The sequence below is a fragment of the Palaemon carinicauda genome, unplaced genomic scaffold (genome assembly GCF_036898095.1).
Source record: "Palaemon carinicauda isolate YSFRI2023 unplaced genomic scaffold, ASM3689809v2 scaffold442, whole genome shotgun sequence".
Lineage (NCBI taxonomy): Eukaryota > Metazoa > Arthropoda > Malacostraca > Decapoda > Palaemonidae > Palaemon > Palaemon carinicauda.
Genome location: NW_027171698.1, coordinates 24,940 through 43,948, shown reverse-complemented (window position 1 = coordinate 43,948; position 19,009 = coordinate 24,940). Strand labels below are relative to the sequence as shown.

Genomic DNA, 19,009 nt, shown 5'->3' with positions numbered 1-19,009 from the left:
TCCTCTGTACTTCTTGAGACAGGCACGGGCTGGGTAGAGGTACCAGCCTGGAGGTCATCATGTCAACATAGGATACCAGTTGCTCATCGGCCAAACAGGAGCAACCAGGACTGCTGTCCAACTGAACGAACAGAACTTGTCTAACACCTTCAAGAGAAGGAAAATTGAAGGGTAGGCTTACGTTAATCTTCTCCCAACGATTCGAATTCAAGAATAACGCATCCATGCCTGTCACCTTTTGATCTGCATACGGTGCCACATATTTGCTAAATGTCTTGTTGAGACTCGTTGCAAATAGGTCCACTAGAGACCCTTCTGTCTCTAGTGGATGTGTTCGAGATACAGTCTGCCACCCCATTCCAGATTCTGTGAGGTGAGATGCAGACAGAGATCACCTCCTCTATGCCAATGAAAAATGGCACTCAGTACATGGTTTAATTGTGGAGATCTTGACCCTGGCCTGTCGATGCAATGAACAATTACTCTGCTGTCTAATACAAGACGGAAATGAATGTTGTTTTGTAAATATAGACTTTGCAGGGATAATAACACTGCCATGGTCCCCAGAATATATAAGTGGAATTGCCTGAAACTCTGGGATCAACGACCTTGCACTTTCTTGAGAGGAGCATGACCCCACCATCCATCCAGTGAGGCGTCCGTAGGTAGAAAAACTGTAAGAGGAAAGTGCAACTGAACTGTCTTGATATACTCCTGGCATGTGACCACTGATTGATTGATTGATTGATTTGAAGTTCTCTGGCATCTTGACATCGAAAGTCATTGACGCCGATATTGTTTATTATAAATATAGATTAAAAGAATATTCAATTAAAACCAGAGACAACTAGTTATAAAGGTTAATTAGCATTAAGACGACCTGGTTCAGATAAAAATCTAAAAATTCCACTAGAAGTTAATATGGTATAAAAGTTAAATAGTATTAAGACGACCGGCTTCTGCTATGAATTTAAAAATGCCACTGGCATTATACGACACGTCCAAGGATCTTGGCAAGGATGAACCTGCGATTTTCACCACGAGCCTCTAACAGATCTATTTCTTCAAGAGCTATAAGTGGGGCATTCAGTCAACAAATGCATCCTGTCAAGGGTATCAAACAGTTGTCGCACTATGGTTGGTGTTGGCCAGCCAGCAGAAACTTGTGTCATACGAGTGTGACCAATATGGAGACGACAAAGTAGTCTCCCATTTTCGGGGCATCCCATTATACCTCCAAGGGGATATACCAATGGCCATTTCTCTCATCTTATTTTCGCTTAAACTATCCCAATGCTGTTGCCAATTGTTGTAAATAGAATTCCGAATTGCTGGTAAAAAATCATCACAAAGAATGGGAAACCTTCTTGGTAGCAACTAGGCTGCAGCACTCTTTGCCAGTGAATCTGCCTCTTCATTTCCAGACACACCTATGTGTACCGGAACCCAGCACAATCGAACAATAATTAAAAGCCACTCTAAAATCTTTAAAACTAAAGGGTTACTAGAATTAAAACCTTCTAAAGCTTGAAGAACACTTCTTGAATCACTATAAATGGTAAAATTGCCCTCCCCTTTTAGCGCTAAATAGCGGTTAGTATGCCATATAATTATTATTATTATTACTAGCCAAGCTACAACCATAGTTGGAAAAGCAAGATGCTATAAGCCCAAGGGCCCCAATAGGGAAAAATAGCTCAGCGAGTTAAGGAGATAAGCAAATAAATAAATGATGAGAATAAATTAAGAATAAATCATTCAAAAAAACGTCAAAACAGATACGTCCTATATAAACTATTAACAAAGTCAAAAACAGATGTCATATATAAACTATAAAAAACTCAATGTCAGCCTTGTCAACATGAAAACATTTGCTCCAACTTTAAACTTTTAAAGTTTTACTGATTCAACTATCCGATTAAGAAGATCACTCAACAACTTGATAACAGCTGGAATAAAACTCCTAGAATACTGTGTAGTATTGAGCCTCATGATGGACAAGGCCTGGCTATTAGAATTAACTGACTGCCTAGTATTACGAACAGGATAGAATTGTCCAGGGAGATCTGAATGTAAAGGATGGTCAGAGTTATGAAACATCTCATGCAACATGCATAAGGAACTAATTGAACGACGGTGCCAAAGATTAATATCTAGATCAGGAATAAGAAATTTAATAGACCGTAAGTTTTGTCCAACAAATTAAGATGAGAATCAGCAGCTGAACACCAGACAGGAGAACAATACTCAAAACAAGGTAGAATGAAAGAATTAAAACACTTCTTCAGAATAGGTTGATCACCGAAAATCTTGTAAGACTTTCTCAATAAGCCAATTTTTTGTGCAATTGAAGAAAACACAGACCTAATGTGTTTCTCAAAAGTAAATTTGCTGTCGAGAATCACACCTAAAATTTAAGTCATATAAATTTAGAAAAACATTATCAATACCGAGATCTGGATGTTGAGGAGCCACCTGACCTTACAATCATACTTTGAGTTTTGTTAGGATTCAACTTCATACCCCATAATTTGCACCATGCACTAATTTTAGCTAAATCTCTATTAAGGGATTCACCAACCCCAGATCTACATTCAGGGGATGGAATTGATGCAAAGAGAGTAGCACCATCTGCATATGCAACAAGCTTGTTTCCAAGCCCAAACCACATGTCGTGTATATAGTATGAAAAGTAATGGGCCTAAAAACCTACCCTGTGGAACACCGGATATCACATTCCTATACTCACCATGATGCCCATCAACAACAACTCTGAGATCTATTACTTAAAAAATCAGTAATAATGCTAAGAAACGACCCACCAACTCCCAACTGTTTGAGTTTGAAAATAAGGGCCTCATGATTAACACGGTCAATGGCAGCACTAAAATCAAGGCCAATCATACGAATTTCCTGACCACAATCAAGGGATTTCTGTACAGCATTGGAGATTGTAAGAAGGGCATCACATGCTCCAAGGCCTTTACAAAAACCAAATTGCAAACTAGGGAATAGATGATTCCCTATTACGACGTTTTGCCAGAAGACAAAATTTTTTTTGATAATATGGGTATTATGGAAATTGGGCGGTATTCAGTGGGACTTGAGCTATCACAAACACATTCACATTGAGGAGTAACATTACCAATTCTCCAACAAGTGCTAAAAGCTGCTCTTCTTGCTAACTTGTGCAAAATAACTACTTTGGAGCTAAGAAATATGCTGTCTTTATAAAAAACAAAGGAAAACTATCATTTGGGCCTACACCTCCATAAGCATCAAGGTCCATCAACAGAGCTTTAATCTCACGAGATCAAAAAGCTAAACTAGTAAGTTTAGCCTTAGGAAAACAAGAATGAGGGAGTTCAAGTTTTTCATTGCTTTGTTTACTGTCAAAAATATCAGCCAAAAGGGTTGCCTTTTCCTTAGGGCAGCGAGTGACTGAGCCATCTGGTTTAAGTAAAGTAGGAACTGTTGCATCTACACCAGTGTGTGTGCAGATTTAAGGGTAGACCACTATTTACATTCCTGAGCTGTACCAGAAAGGGTTTCTTTTATGGTTAATTTTTTTTTTTTCAGTTGAGGCATAAACTCTGAGCAAAAACTTGAAACTGAGTATAGTTGTTCCAGGTCAAATCTGATCGGTTACCATTCCAAAGATGATAGGCCTTCTGCTTCTCCAAATAAGCAGGTCTACAATCATCACTGAACCATGGTTTCCTTCACTCCGTACCTTAGCACACAAGGAGGGATACGCCAATCAATTACGTTGACTTGATTCTCATTCAAAGGGACAACAGGATCTACACTACTATATAATTGTGACCAATTCAAGAACAAAAGATCATGCAAAACCCCATTCCAGTCTGCTTGGGATTTCATATAAATTTTACAAGAGTATGATATATCAGGGACAGGCTGCTCAGTCTTCACTACTAATAAAATCAAGGCATGATAAGATGTCCCGACTGGAGAACCAACCTTACTAGTTATAATGCCAGGGGGGTCAGTGTATACGAGGTCCAAGCAATTCAGCAGTAAATATGGAAGATTTGGAGGAAGTACCCCTCTACAGTTAAAAGAACTACTATATACTCCAAATCCAACGCCAGCATCGGATTTGGAGCCATTGGTATATATAAAAGTTGATTCCCTATGTTCTTCAACATGTTCCATAAAAAGAGACCTAGCTTCTAATTCTGTCCTGTTTATTTTTAACACCAATATAATATTTACAAAAAAATACCTCTGGTATTTTCCACGGAGGGGTTGATGGTATCTTAAATGGAAATACCTGATTAATAATAGTTTTACTCGAAAGCCATAAGGTTGAGGAGATTTTGGGTATGACTCAAAGCATGATGAGTTCCTTACAAGGCTTGCACTCTGAAAAGCTAGAGAGTTGGGGAGTCTTTGTAACCTAAATCAATACCGAATAATGGAAGACATGCGGTAATGGTCTAGAGGTAACTCTCCAGCATCAACAAGGAGACTTGGGATAGGCGAGGTTCTAAACGTTCCTGTGGACTATCTTATACCAGCATGATGTATTGAATCTAATATCTTTAATCGGCTTGGGGTGGCTGAGGAGTATATTTCACAGCTGTAACTAATTTTGGAAAAAATTAACGCCTTGTAAAATTTCAAAATAGTTTTACGGTCTGCCCCCATGATGTATAGAACAATACTTTTAAAAGATTCAGAGCCTCAAGATATTTAGCTTTTAAGTGAGACACCCACATAAGCCTACAATCAAATATCAGACCTAAAAATTTAGCTTCACTTACACAAGGGATTCGTTGACCTTTAATGTATATATCCGGGTCTGGATGTGCTCCCCGGATACGAAAGAAATGGACAATTGTAGTTTTACTTGTCGAGAACTTAAATCCATTCATATTGGCCCACTGGATAATTTTGTCAATTGAGAGTTGTATTTTTCTCTCAACCATTGCCATTCTAGCTCCAGCAAATGACATGGAGAGATTATCCACAAATAATGTTGAGAATGTCCCAGGGAATACCTGAGGATATCCCATTAATTGCTAGTGCAAAAAGGGTTACACTCGGCACACTACCCTGAGGAACTCCTCCTTCCTGACATTTACTCTGATAGAGCTTCCCCTACTCTCACTTGGAAAATTCTATGTGAAAGAAATGATTGAATAAATAGTGGTAGCTCTCCTCTTATTCCCAATTCATAAATGGCTTTAAGTATACTGTATCTCTATGTGGTATCATATGCTTTTTTCAAGGTAAAAAAAAGACACTCATGGTGCTGTTTGGAAGCAAAGGCTTCACAAATAGAGGAATCAAGTCTTATCAACACATCAGTTGTTGGGTGCCTTTTTCTGAATCTACATTGAATAGGTGATAAAATACCCTTCTTTTCAAGGGACCACATTAGTCTTACATTGACCATCTTCAACATGATTTTACATAAACAAGATGTCAATGCAATAAGTTGGTAGTTTGCTGCTAAAAAACTTCTCAACAGGTTTTAAAAAGGCTAAAATAATGGCTAGTTCCCAAACACTTGGATAACTATGGTCATGCCATATTCTATTAATGATGCTTAAAATTAATAACCTTGTATTAAAATGTACATGTTTAATCATTGCATATGGAATTCCATTGGGTCCAGGGGCTGTATCATTGCAATGAGCAATTGCGGAATCAAATTCTCTTTCAGTGAAAGGAGAATTATACGACTTCCCTTCCTATTATAAAATTTAAAATTTTCTTCTCTTCGTTGCTCCTATACTGGTGACCAGGAACCCGTTCATACTTGCATGACACATTTGAAAAATGGTCAGCCAGGGCATTGCTGACATCATTTGCTTCAGTCACATACTGACCGTTCACCTTCAACACTGGTGGTGGGTTTGGGGTAAATTTGCCGGCAATCTTTTTTATTTTCCTCCACACAGCAGAAAGTGGTGTTCTACTGTTAATGGAGGAAACAAAACACACCCATGATTGGCACCTAGCTTCCTTCACGGCACGACGGAACTGTGCTCTACATTTCTTGTAAATAATCAAATTACCCTCAGTGCGCAGTTGAGTTAAAGACCTCCTTGTGGCTCTGTGCACGGCAGTTAGTTCTGAAGGCCACCAGGATGGATTGATTGATTGATTTAAAGTTTTCAGGCATCCTGACATCCAAGGTCATTGACGCCGGTAAATTTAATTTATGTATACAAAAATAAAAAAATAAAATAAAAGAAAAAATAAAGAGTATTCAATTAAAGTCATAAAAGTTGAATGTCATAAAAGTTAAATATTTTTCAGAAGACCTGCTTCTGAAATAAATCTAAAAATGCCACTCGCATGGTAGGACACATCGTTTCCAAGAATCTTGGCAAGGATGAACCTGCCACCCTCACCTCGAGCCTCAAACAAATATCTATTCCGCAAGTTGTTATAATTGGGGCATTCGGTCAACAAATGCCTCACTGTTAGAGGTACTAAACAGTCGTCACAATACGGTTGGTGTTGGCCCTTCAGCCGAAATTCGTGTGTCAACCGAGTGTGACCAATACGGAGACGACAAAGAGACTTCTCCCATTCTCGGGGCATATTATACCTCCAAGGAGATATGTCATTTGTTACCTCTCGCATTTTATTGCCATCTAGGCTATCCCATTGCTGTTGCCATTTTTTGCAAACCAATTTCTTGATCTCAGTTAAGAAATCATTACAGGGAATGGGATACCTTCTTGGCAGCAACTCGGATGCAGCCTTCTCATTCCCAGACACACCTACATGTGCTGGAACCCAACAAAATTGAACTGTTATACCTCTCCGTCCAATAATAAAAAGCCATTCTAAAATCTTTAAAACTAGAGGGTTATTAGAATTAAAAACTTCAATAGCTTGAAGGACACTCCTTGCATCACTAAAAATTGTAAAATTACCCTCCTTTTCCAACGCTATTTTCTCAATAGCGGTTAATATGCCGCACAGTTTGGCAGTAAATATGGAAGCGGTCAGAGGAAGTGCACCTCTACAATTAAAACCATTACTATGTACTACAAATCCAACGCCAGCATCAGATTTGGAGCCATCAGTATATATAAAAGTTGATCCTCTATGTTCTTTAACATGTTCATTAAAAAGAGACCTGGCTTCTAGGTCCGACATATTCTTCTTATCTCCAATAAAATATTTACAAAAAGATATCTCTGGCAACTTCCATGGAGGCGTTGATGATACCTTGAATGGAAGTATCTTATTTCTAATTATATCCAGACTATTTAATAATTGTTTCACCCGAAAGCCATAAGGTTGAGGAGATTTTGGGTGCAACTCAAAGTATGATGCGTGTCTTACAAGGCTTGCAGTCTGAAAGGCTAGTGTGTTAGGGAGTCTTTGCAATCTAAACCAATACCGAATAATGGAAGACATTCGGTAAAGGTCTAGAGGTAACTCTCCAGCATCAACAAGGAGACTTGGGATAGGCGAGGTTTTAAAAGCTCCAGTAGACAATCTAATATCTGCATGATGTATCGAGTCTAATATTTTTAACCGGCTTGGGGTGGCTGAAGAATATATTTTGGAAAAAATCAAGGCCTTGTATAATTTTAAAATAGTATTGCGGTCTGCCCCCCATGATGTATGGGACAATACTTTCAAGATATTCAGAGCTTCAACACTTTGCTTTTAACGCTTTTAAGTGAGAAACCCATGTAAGCCTACAACCAAATATCAAACCTAAAAATTTAGCTTCTCAAGAAAGCTTAGAAGTAACTACTACTTAAGCATCTGCAAAGTAGAGTATTTTAAGAAAACTTAAAAGTAACTCCTACTTAAAAGTCAGAAAAGTAGAGCATTTCAAAAATACTTCCTACTTTATTAACCAAAAACAGCATTTGTTTAGTAAGCCAACTTCCAAACTGAAAATTTAAAGACGTCTATTGGCATAAACAATTGGCTCAAGGACGGGGATTAAATCAATCTAGAACAAGCTTTGGTTTATGATGATTACTATTATTATTATTATTATTATTACTATCCAAGCTACAACCCTAGTTGGAAAAGCAAGATGCTATAAGCCCAGGGGATCCAACAGGGAAAAATAGCCCAGTGAGGAAAGGAAATAAGGAAATAAATAAATGAAGAGAACAAATTAACAATAAATCATTCTAAAATAAGTAACAACGTCAAAACAGACATGTCACATATAAACTATTAACATCAAAAAAAAATATGTCATAAATAAACTATAAAAAGACTCATGTCCGCCTGGTCAACAAAAGCATTTGCTCAAACTTTGAACTTTTGAAGTTCTACTGATTCAACCACCCGATTAGGAAGATCATTCCACAACTTGGTCACAGCTGGAATAAAACTTCTAGAGTACTGCGTAGTATTGAGCCTCGTGATGGAGAAGGCCTGGCTATTAGAATTAACTGCCTGCCTAATATTACGAACAGGATAGAATTGTCCAGGGAGATCTGAATGTAAAGGATTGTCAGAGTTATGAAAAATCTTATGCAACATGCATAATGAACTAATGATTGTCTTAAATATGTCGGAAGTTCTTTATGGTAGAGAAATCCTCAATGCTAATGAGAATTAAAAGTACCAATATACCTTTGCATTTGAGATAGCAAGTTATTTCAATATTCTACCCTACGGGTGTAATACTACCACCACCGTACATCCTGCGACTCGGAGAAAGCGACTGAAAGAACAGTTGCTACCCTGCAGTCTTGCTTTGAAGCAAAAGGTTTGGCCCACTGCCAATAAATGTGGAACTGCTGCCTTTCAGTTGAACCACTTCTTTATAGGTTGCTGCCTTTCAGTTGAACCACTTCTTTATAGGTTGCTGCCTTCCAGTTGAACCACTTCTTTATAGGTTAGACACTGCCATCAACCCTTAATGTCCATGTGGGGCAACAATATAAAAAATGGAAAACATCCAATGAGGGCGCCAACTGGGCCCTCATTGCTCGGATCAAGACCTCAAGGGAAGCAATTGAAATGGCCTCCTGTGGGTTTTTGTCATTGGCACGATAATATGCATACATACATATACCAAGGTAATCCCCCCAATTTTGGGGGTTAGCCAACATCAAACAAATAATACAGAAAAGGGGACCTCTCCCCTCTATGTTCCTCCCACCCAGACAAGGGACTCGACCGTGTTCGGCTGGTACTGCTAATAATAGATGATGATCAAAACCCAAAATCTGAAATGGTAACTGAAAGACACGGGAAAGTCCAAAACAGATGCGCTCGTATTGGGTGACGGGGCGTGGTCCAAGTGTGGTCTCTGGGGCCTTTGTTACGGCCCTTCCCTTTGATGAAAGAATTATCTAAATGGAAGACAGCCTGTGAATAGTGGTTTTCACACGCCCCTGATGTATACACGACATCCACGAGGTGCTCGCGCCAGGGTAGTAACCTCTGCATTCTATGCTTTTATGTTTCTCTGGTATATTTGGAAGATTTATATCAGAAAAGTGTAAAGAAGGACCCTTTTCACCGGCCGTCACAGGTCGACCCAGAATAACGCCCACAAAACGCTCCAATCCCATTGCTTTACTGAAAGAATAAAGCCTATTGAGAGGAAATCAGGAAATTCTTTAAGTTTTAGGGGTAAATGATGAAATTAAGCTCCCAGAGAGAAGCAATTTGAACATCAGGTGACGTTCATAAAAATTAACCAGTTTTGATATACAAGTTAAATGATAAAACTTCAATTAACCTAAAAATACCATAAACCAAGTTAACATTGAATACTTGGAATAAAAACAAAAAGCAATCATGTGTGTTCCATAAATTTGCCCATACTTAATTGGTAAAATAAAATGGTATCTTGATAGAGAAAAGATAACTTTTGAACAAGAATTTAGTAATTGTTAAATTTAATCTAATAATTTGTAATGAATTTGACACAGATTTGACAAATTATTTTTGAACAGACATTTACTAATTTTGATCAATTTCGACTAAAAGTTCTGAATAAGACATTTTGGATCAAGAACTTAGAATTTCAGAAAACCAGAAATTTTTTAAACTTTGAATTTTCCTAGCAATATAAAAACTATTAATGAAACCATATTTACACGATTACTATTTTGATTAAAGTTTTTGCTGATTACCTTTAGATTTGACAATAGATTTCTGTGTCTTTCTAAACACAGTTTGGAATCATGTATACAATATAAAACTAAGAGATCAGTTCTTTGGCTTTCACATACAATCCTTTAACATCAAATACATATAACATTGATTGAGCCATGTCCTAACATTTAATCTATAGAATAGACTTGATACCATAAAGAAATTCAACCATCATTTTCTCTAAAACCAGAAGAACTTCTTAATGTAGTACCTCAGGTTACGGGTCATTGAATACTAGCAAATCAGGATATGAGAATACATACAAAAATACAAGGCACTTCCCCAATTTTGGGGGGTAGCGGACATCAACAAACTAAAATCTAGAGACAAATGGGCAGTTTTTATGAACAAGTAATAAACATACCAGTATTAAATTTTTCTCTAGATAGGTTTCTTATCAACATTAAATCCGTATAAAAAAACCAATGACCAAGTTTTCATAAAACATAAAGTAAGGGATTCACAGTTAGCGATAGAGAATGTTATTCAAGAGAACGATATTTTACCAGAATTATTGTGGAGGGAGGTTCTCCTCTCATTCAGTAACCCAAACACACTCCCTCCTCTCATAGCCACCTCAAGTCAACCAACCATAACTCTCCTCGAAGATAAAATGCAACTTAAATCAATTCTATTTTCCATTGCAAATTAGTGCAATTTTGAGGGGTAGCCGACATCAAACAAATGAAACCACAAAGGGGACGTCTCCTCTCTCTGTTCCTCCCAGCCTGAAATAAAAAGAAAATTCATCAAAAAGGTCACTACTGTACCTTCATTTCTGCAACTATCAGAATTTAGTATAAATTCTTCATATGTCATTGTAAAAATGCTTTATTACCAGGCTGATAAAACTTGAGTGGCTGCCTCTGAGTGAACCAAATTAATATCCTGTCACAGTAACAATTCAAGTAAACAGACCACGAAGTTTATCCCCAACCCGACCCCCCCCCTCCCCCTCTCCACTACAAAACCATTAACATTTCTTCTTTCCCAATGCTATTCTTACTTTAACCCTTTTACCCCCAAAGACATACTGGTACGTTTCACAAAACTCATCCCTTTATCCTCTGGACGTACCGGTACGTTCTTGCAAAAAACTGCTATTTAAATTTATTTTTGTATATTTTTGATAATTTTTTGAGAAACTTCAGGCCTTTTCCAAGAGAATGAGACCAACCTGACACCTCTCTGACGAAAATTAAGGCTGTTAGAGCAATTTAAAAAAATATACTGCAAAGTGTGCTTGAAAAAAAAATAACACCTGGGGGTTAAGGGTTGGAAATTTCCAAATAGCCTGGGGGTGAAAGGTTAACAGAGGCATTCTCCTCTTCCATCAAAACCTCTTCTCTCCATCTCATCCTTCGCCTTATCTCGCCATTCAATTCTCTGCCTCCCTCTTGATCTTCTCCCCCTAACAGGTTCCTCCCAAGCCCTTCCCCCTCCCTCCCCACCATCCATGCTCAACACGTGGACATAACATTTCAGTCCTGACACAACATACTGTTTATCATTCAATGACTTAAATAGATTGAAGAGTACAAATAACTGAATGACCAAATATTACAACAAGACCAATGCAAACAAAACTGTTTGACATGCTCATTGTTTACTATAACTTCCAAATATCAAAGGGTAGTTTACCAAGATTACTATAGGAAAATATGATAGCACAGAGATCATAAAATAGGTAGTACTATTTTGAATATTAATCTTGTCTATTAAAATGTCTGATTAGAATGAGGTATTAAAATGTCTGATTAGAATGAGGTATTAAAATGTCTGATTAGAATGAGGTATTAAAATGTCTAATTAGAACGAGGTTTTTCTCATAAAAACCTATAAGGTTGTCTTAGATGGCAAGAAAAAGAGAATGTCTATGAAAAATTAGCAATAGTGAGCCCTTTAAAATGAACATTGATATTTTTTGTATCAACGTGAGAATACTGTATCTATTCAAATAAATTTTTTTTACATACATTAATCAATTGCAACAGTATTTTTCATAATTTCAAATATATTTCTTTTTTTAGACAAGTAATAAAAACCTAAGATCTTGATTGATTCCTGTGGGAGAATTCTATCTGTTAATATTAGGGTTGGACTCATGATTTTTGTCCACATGGCCCAGCATTGCAGAGAGAGGACCATTCTAAACTGGGGTGCAATAAGGCAAAAACACATAAATGGCAAAAACACATAAATTTCACTCCGAGGTAAAATTTCAAGGTACGTCAGATGGAAAGATGGGGAGGAAGCAAGAAAAGAGGTCAATATGAATAAAAATAAAGGGGTACAGTTATGGATAGAAGAGATAAAATGAGTATCTACTGTACCTAGATATTAGCTCAGTATAAATGTCTACGAAGTATGGCCATAAAAGAACGTCCGCTTGTAGTCGTATCTCACTGGCTATAGCTTACACCTGAAAGATAAATGAGAAAATCAAGAACACTGCAAGGATAATACCTATGATTTTAAAAACAATAGAATAAAATGCAGATTGCAACTTTTAAAGGTTTTTTGCATACATCCCTCAGTTCTTTCTCTATACAAACCAATGTCAATCTGTTATAAGTGAATCTGTTTGTATGTTAAATTTGTGATCAACTTATCATACAGGAAAACCTTTTACTCTCTTCCTCTCTTAACTCAATAGATCTAACTCCACTCTTATCTGTAATAGGCTGGTCTCCCTCATTACCAATGCCTAACTGATTAGCCCCTTCTCATTCAGGACCAAACCTTTAGGGGAGAGCTATTAGGCTAAACATGACTGTAAAGTTTCGATACTGATTTACAGAGTTCTTAAGAAGAGAGCTAAAAGCATACATGATGCTTAGTGGAAAGATTAGACTGGATTGTAATATCTGAAACACATAGGAGAGTGCTGGAACTGGGGAGGCCAAGTCAGCAATCTACACAACCACTACAGTAGTACAGAGATCAAACTACCCAGAACTCAAACAATTCCGTATTCAAGCAATTTTCAACCATACAAGTATTTGTTTTATACAGTAAGAATAATGACCTTTTTAACCCTTTTACCACCAAGCTATTTGGAACTTTCCAACCCTTAACCTCCAGGTGTTTTCTTTTTCAAGCACATTTTGCAATATATATTTTTTAAATTGCTCTAACATCCTCAATTTTCGTCATAGAGAGGTCAGGTTGGTCTCATTCTTTTGGAAAATACCCTAAGTTTCTCAAAAAGTTATCGAAGATATGCAAAAAAATTTAAAGAGCAGTTTTTTGCAAGGACGTACCGGTACATCCATGGGGGTAAAGGGAGGAGTTTTGTGAAACGTACCAGTAAGTCCATTGGGGGTAAAAGGGTTAAGAGTACATATACTACGACTCATGAATAGTTGGGTGCAATCACTGAACTCGGTTATAGGTGACGTGCGTTAGTCTGATAAGCTACGTGTTTATGATAGAGACTGAACAAAAATTTGGAGGTTTAACCAACTGAAAGGACATTAATGGGTTCACACACTTACCCATGGAGAGAGGCGTGTCCAAAAACAGGTGTCTCACCCAATTCATAAGTGCAAAACTTAGTTCCGTTAACTTTTTCATCAATAAATTAGTTGTTTATTCATACAGAATGGTTCCTAAAAAGTTTAGTAGTGGCACTGTTTAGAAAACCATAACAGAATTAAGAAAGAAGATAATTGGAAAGGCAGGAAAGTATGTCTGCATGACTGACACTTCCAAAGATTATGGTATTTCTATTACAAGCTAAGCTATAAGTCTAGTTGGAAAAGCAGGATGCTGTATACCCCAAAGACTCCAACAGGGAAAAATAGCCCAGTGATGAAAGGAAACAAGGAAATATATAAACTATAAGCAAAGTAATAAACAAAATAAAATACTTCAATAACAATATTAAATTAGATCTTTTATATATAAACTATAAACTCGAAAGAAAAAAGAGAAAGAAAAACAAGATCAAATAGTGTGCCTGAGTGTACCCTCAAGCAAGAGAATTCTAATCCAAGAACAATCGTTTGGTATTGGAATGTCCTAAAACCAAAATTGAGTGTCCAAAATTTTTTAAAAGTAGCCAAGGCTGCTTTGACGAATTTGAAAAAGAACGAGCATTGATAGCCTTCTGAGGTATAGGGAGGCTGCCACTTTAGATAAAACTGCTGAAAATGATTTGACAATTTTTAAGCTAAATCAGTCTGGACGATCTTTTCACCGTGACGAAGTGGGCTTTTCAAGCTACATAGTCTGGACGATCTTTTCACCGTGACGAAGTGGGCCTCTCTTGGAAAAGCCCGAGGAGGATTTATACCACACATAAAGATAGGGCATTGCCTGGGTATAAACTTATGAAAGATACACTAACTCTAATGAGGTTTGGTAATGCAACTGGGGACCTTAAGATCAATCCCTTACTTACTTACCATTCCAAAATCTCAAGGTTTTTCAGGAAGAACCACATGACTAGGGACAACTCTTTGATGTGGAGGGCTGGTAATAAATCCCGGGTAACTATGTTCTTCACTGCATGGATGCAGGACTTTTGGCCCAGTGTGAGTAATATCTTCCTAAAACTCGGTCCTCAATTCATCAGAGACCTTGAAAGTCTCTCTAGGGTTCCCGACGTGGCTTCACGGAGAAACGGAGTCTTAACCTGGGCCTGAAAGAATGTTACAAATTACTCACTAGACAGGTCCTCATTCAGAGATGCAAAAATATCCAACAGGAAACATATATCTCATAAACTATATCAATAACTAAATATGACAAATTTATAATTTGTATTTTTCCTAACGATACAAACCTTAGCTATTTATTTTTTTGTTTTTGTTTCATTTGTTGATGTCGGCTACCCCCCAAAATTGGGGGAAGTGCCTTGGTGTATGTATGTACTTTAGGCAAAGCTGAAAGTAATACCCCTAAATAGCGTAGCTTTGTATTTCAGTTACGGAACAAACTAATAAAACGATATATAGTTTAATGTTGCTTATAAAGCAACATTTGCAATATGAAACAGACTTTGCTGATGTTTGCACCTGAGAATCATAGGCATGCAAGTTAGGTGAAGCCTTCCCTTGGTGTTAAATTTGACTTGCAAATAATCCAACCTACTACCAGCTTCTTGTACCCCCATTAAGTTTGTAAGTCGAGTCTTCTCTCTACGTTTTAAAATATTAATAACAATAATTTATATAAAACTTTAATTTTACATGGAAGCTGTTGAATTTTGGAGAAATCTGAAAGGGGGTAACTAAAAAATGGGTAAAATTTCATGAGGGGTCAAAAGTCGAGAGCCCCCATCTTAGGATTACTTACCAGTGGATTTTCTATGCTATTCAGGATGAAGGATTCTTTTCCTAAGCGATATCAACGAACATTTCTCCATAGCCTGGTCATCCTGGTCAACTTAAAATGAAAGCTAATTACATATAATTAATGATATAAAAAAGATTAACCATCCCTATGAGTTGAACTTCAATTCTTACAGAGCTCAGCCAAACAAATTTGGGAGGGAAAAATATATAACATGTAAGAGATCAAAATATGATAAAAACCTATGATAGACATCTGAATTTCATCTGTTAAACCTATGCTTCTTAAAAATGACCAAGTTCAAGTAATTTGTATTTTCCCTAACGATACAAACCGTGAGCTCTTTATTAAGGAAAATACTTTCAGAGAAAGACTAGACATAATACTTTTAGCCAGGTGTAACACCCCACTTCTAGTTAGTGGGGGGAGTTGGTAGTACCGGCTAGCCTGCTAACACACACACACACCTGTCTTTTATCGTCAGTTTTGCTTACAGGCAGAATTTACCAAGGGATAGGTGTTGGCAGGCCAAATTTGTATTAAGAGCTAAAGGTTGGTCTCGTTACGAAAAATACAAATTACTTTACAATTTGTTATTTGTTCCGACACTAAATACGAACTCTTCTGCTCTTCATTAAGGAAGACTCACGACTAAGGTGGTGGCAGTGCTAACCAACTGGCTGGCTTTTGACCCACGGTTTTTACCCCCTTCGTGTTACGCACTTAACCCTTTAACCCCCCGGCTATTTGGAAATTTCCAACCCTTAACCCCCAGGGGGTTATTTTTTTCCCCAGCACATTTTGCAGTATATTTTTTTTTAAATTGCTTTAACAGCCTTAATTTTTGTCATAGAGAGGTCAGGTTGGTCTCATTCTCTTGGAAAATGCCTGAATTTTTTCAAATTTGTTTTAAAAAGATGAAAAAAATAATTTTTATAGCATTTTTTTGCTAGGACGTACCGGTACGTCCATGGGGGTAAAGGGGTGGCTTTTGCGCAACGTACCAGTACGTCCTTTGGGGTAAAAGGGTTATAAGGAGGAAAACCTCGACGCTTCGCTAAAACCTCTGTGCAATAGCACGCTCTAGCAGCCTAATCAAGCTGTGAGATTGTGCGATACCAGCAGAGTGACTAGTCTGGGTAAGATTTCTCAAAAATGAAGGGATCTTTGAACCAACCATAAACGTTACCAAATCCCACCTCCCCAGGGTGCATGAGAACATGAGTATACACCTCTGGTTTTACCTGCAGAGAGAGGAGGCCAGTTTGCAAAGTATCGTTATCTTTGAACCAACCATAAAGGCTAGCCAATCCCACTTAGCCAGGGGATATGGGGACAAGGATCTACAGTATCTCTATACCAGGTTACACAAGGGAAATGGTTTTACCTATAGACAGAGGAGGCCAGCTTGCAAAGTACTGCAGGTGCTGTTCCCCCAGAGATGGGAAGATGAAAGAAAGAGCCAGTCATTCTTCTCATTCATCCCAGACTTAATCCATAGTAACCTCGGCACTACACCATCTGCTACTTGCCCATCAAGGAGCCTGGGGTGTTTAACCCATTTTGTCATCCTGCCACCACATGGGCAAGGGAGAATGTACCCATGTTCGTGGGGGTCTTGTCTTCAAGGTAATGGGTAGCTCAAGTCGTCCGATGCTTCCACAGACCAGCTTGTCGCACCTGTGCGAGTAGTTTTTCTTGAACGCTAGGGACATACGTATGGCCCTAACATCATGAGCTGTGGGTCGTCTCATCTAAGGAGAAGGCTCAGAGTTCAATGCTCAGTCTATGACCTTGCGAATCCAAGCCGAGAACGGGCTCTTGGTGATCCTTCGGTTTACCTTCTCTGAGCTGACGAAGAGTACCGACACTCAGGGGTGAGCTCCTGTAGTTCTCCTGAGGTAGCACCTCAGGTTCTTCCTAGCCTATTACAGTAGCCGTTGATCTGGATCATTGGTCACGCTACATAGGACTCCCAATCTGAACTGTTTGAATGTGGGATCCGAGCTTCTAGGAACAAAGTCGAGTATTACCCATCGCCGTGAATGAGACGAAGGAGCACCATAGGATTTGCCAACTCTCTTGGCCAAAGCCAAAATGAGCGAGAGAACTGTCTTCAAGGACAGGTGAAGATCTGCTGTTTGGCGTCCTGGGTCCTTGGGGGAACTCTTTAGGGACCGAAGGACACGAACCATGTTACGTGGATTAGGTCCAACTTCTGACTGAGAGAATACCAACACAGAGGAAAGGTTAATACTTTTCAGCTTGAAGCCAAAGCTCAAGGACGAGTAGTAGCCTTTCATTGCCGAGACCGAGGGGAGTTTCCCCCTTGAAGGTTATGCTGGAAAGTAGCTATGGGGGGGTGAGATACCTTGTTCATGACATCAACCACTGAAGGAAGTCCGCTAGCCTGTTAGCCAGCAACTGGAGAATTCTGGAGGTATCCAGAATATCCTTTTACAACTTGCTGTGAAAGCTTCTCCGTGTAAGATGTTGGCAAGTGTCTCGACACCTCCATCAGCAGCCGAAGAAGGTACGGGAACCATTCCACAGATGCAAAGCGGAACCGAGAGGGGCATTGACAGGTTGCTGATGATCTTGCCTTGTTAAGCACCCTCGTCATCAGGCAGTGCGGCGGAAGATGGGGAAAATGGCTAAAACGCCAGCTGACCTGCCGTTGCTGAATGGATCCAGCCGTAAAGCCTGGGGATCCGGGACTGGTGAACCATTGAGTAGAGGAGAGTTGTTCAGGGACGTAGCGAAGAGATCCACTTTCTGGAACCCCTCAAAGTCAGGACTTTGTAAGCCACTGGATGATACAAACACCACTCGGGGATCACTATCCGAGTAGCTCTGCTCAGAAGACCATGAGCACATTCCTGCTTGTCCAGAATAATTGAGCTGATAGAGAAAACAAGAGTTCCCTTGAGAACATCTACCATACCATGCTAGAAGAGAGAAGTGCTGCGAAATACAAGCACCGCCCTATTTGTTCTAAATGAGCCACTATCATGGTGTCGTCGTTCGCCATTACCACCGAGTGACCCACCAGGGATTGATGTATCTGCTGCAGGGCTGCACTCATCTCTAGGAGATCTAAATGATAGTACCACTCAGATTCTGACCAGAGGCTGGAGGCCGAGTCGTACAGCATGTGGGGTCAACCTTTCTTTTGCAGCACCTGAAGAGAGCGTCAAATCTCCTCGGCGGAGATTCTCTTTTGTCAATCCTCTTCTCAGGTCCGTTCCCTGCCTGAGTCCCGTAGACTAGAAAAAAAGGGCAATTCCTCATGCTGAATCCCTGGGATCTGGCTGCCCCTAAAGAGATTGGATTTGAAGGAGTCCGATGCGGGCTTTATAAACCAGAGTGAAACGGTGGCTCTTGAGTTGTAAACACTTCTGGCTGAAAGTCTCTCATATAAGTTAGAGACTACCACCATCTTCGACATTGGACCCCATTGATCTGAGGAAACTTCTGCAGGCTGATGATGATAAACATGCCTAAGAATAACCATCTCTGATAAAACAGCAGGGATATTTCTTGATATTTACTTCAACACTTGATTGCAGTAAACTAGAGT

The 19,009-nt window shown here is 38.8% G+C and overlaps 1 long non-coding RNA gene across 2 annotated transcripts; it reads right to left on the bottom strand.

Moving 5' to 3' along the window:
• Positions 1-10,358: 10,358 nt before the first annotated feature.
• Positions 10,359-18,794, bottom strand: LOC137636915 (uncharacterized). Of its 2 annotated transcripts, none has more exons than XR_011043291.1 (4): positions 15,433-18,794; positions 14,541-14,770; positions 12,465-12,553; positions 10,359-10,859 (listed from the first exon to the last, which is right to left on the bottom strand). It is a non-coding gene; the product is annotated as an uncharacterized lncRNA (long non-coding RNA). The 2 variants fall into 2 exon arrangements; XR_011043290.1 differs by having other exon boundaries at positions 14,541-14,776; positions 15,433-18,793.
• Between the last annotated feature and the right edge of the window lie 215 nt (positions 18,795-19,009).